Genomic DNA, 1,955 nt, shown 5'->3' with positions numbered 1-1,955 from the left:
TCCAAGATATGCTCTGGATAATTTAGGAAAGTGTATTCTACTCAAGCTAAAGGAAAATGTAGAGTAATATTAGAAGGTGATTGGGAAAGGGCAATACTGGGTGTTGAAGAAGGGAGTTATCCAGTCATGCCTGAGTGTTTTTATTTTTTTCTTTGTCATAAAATATGTATATTTTATTCTGGCTCTGGGAAATGAAAAAAGAGAAGGCTAGGGAACATATCCTTCCACAAACCATTCTCCTTTAGCTGGCATTCATTACAAAAAGCTAAAGCAAATATACATGTGTATATGTATTTATATATGCATGTACATATTTTTTGAGGTTTTAGTCTCATAATCTTCACATTATTTTCTCTATTTTTTAATAAACACCCTTAAGAGTTATCAAATGCATCCCAATACTACTACTTCTGCCTCTTTGTCAATCATTTAATATTCTTTGGATTGTATTTAACATTTGTGTTTTAATCACTTATGTAATAGGTCAAACTATACATTAGAAAGTATAAAGGATAAATTTGCTTTAAGTTATGCCTTATGCATCACAATGACCCATTCCATGGTTTTTTCATCATTATTTGGAACTTCACACATCTGTAATTCTCTATGCAGACCTCCTCAGTTTCTAGTGCTGCACATATCTACATCTTCTGGGTGGGACTGCTGGTGATCCATAAGCTTGGGGTCAGGTACAGACTGTGTAGCACCTGAGATGGATTCTGATTTGGTCTTCTTTGCAAATCTGAGTTCTGTTGGCAAAGCCAGTGAGTGTTTCAGGTCGTGAGCTGTTTTTGCAGCCATTGCTATTACAGCAGAGCTTCCTAGCTTTGCAATTATTATGGACTGAACCGAGAAACAAACAGTTGCTCCTAAAGTGGCCAGTCCCAATGGATAAGCAATATTTTTTAATCTAGAATCTGTTCTTGCTGTAAGCAAGCCTGCCAATCCTGAAACAACAATCACTCCAATTTCTGGAAGAAAATCTCAAGGTGGATTCTTCAGGTAAACATATGAATCTTTTCCAAATTGTACTGTATCCATTATCCCATTTTTCACAAAAGCATAAACACCCTTGCACAAGCCAATATAACAACCAGTTGTAGTGTGCATGGAGGCAAAGCACATTTGTAAATTACCAGGCTGTTCTTCAACATATTTAGACTGGAGAGGTGGTGAGGTATATATGAAGAGCCTTACGGCCGCCATGTCTGTAACTGTCTCCACCCAAGTTTTTGTACCACAAGAGAAGACGGACAAACCAGTCAACGCAGCTGCCCCCACTGCAGCTCCGCCTGGTTACCTGAATTTCTTTATATTTTATTCTAAATTCTGAATTATCCTTCTTGATCATGTTAAGCAGTAGTTATTGCTCCTGCTTTAACACAATCCAGTCTTATTTTCATTTTAAAATAGCAACAATGAATGGAAAACATCCCACTGTCCTTCCCACTTTGAGCCTTTAGTCTCTCTGTGCGGTGTGAGACAGTTCCCATCCCCACCCTGGATCCTTGCCAAATAACCATGGGAAAAAGAGAAGTGAAAGACATTCCATGGGGACTCCACCAAGCTCAGGAAAGAAAACTCTGGCCTCTGGGTGGGAATTGATGCCTTTAGAGTCTTAATGTGGGAGAGGTACCCAAGATTCATGTAACCTGACTCAGCCCCTGAAGCCCTATCTACCACCCCTAGTGAAATCTATAGAATATTGTTCAACTTCTAGAATTCTCCCTACAGTGTTACATCTGTATGGTTCCAGATTGCCCAGAGATGATGAAATATTGGTCTTTGTCCTTCCTAAAAGGGCAAATTATGGTCAACAGTCATGCCAATGCCTGGTAGGAGTCTGCCTATGGAATGTTATGCAGGATTCTTTGCCACCTTACACAGGAAGCAGGATGGGCCCAGGTACTATGTCACTGGCCAGTGGTGGTAGAGGGTGGTGGGGTGAGGGAGAG

The 1,955-nt window shown here is 39.9% G+C and overlaps 1 pseudogene; it reads right to left on the bottom strand.

Annotated features, from left to right (window-relative positions):
* Positions 1 to 618: 618 nt before the first annotated feature.
* On the bottom strand, positions 619 to 1,206 carry LOC150010520 (MICOS complex subunit MIC27 pseudogene; annotated as a pseudogene).
* Between the last annotated feature and the right edge of the window lie 749 nt (positions 1,207 to 1,955).

Source organism: Furipterus horrens, unplaced genomic scaffold (assembly GCF_987537825.1).
Source record: "Furipterus horrens unplaced genomic scaffold, mFurHor1.1.pri manual_scaffold_5, whole genome shotgun sequence".
In the NCBI taxonomy this organism is placed as follows: Eukaryota; Metazoa; Chordata; class Mammalia; order Chiroptera; family Furipteridae; genus Furipterus; species Furipterus horrens.
This window is presented reverse-complemented; position numbering and strand designations above follow the sequence as displayed.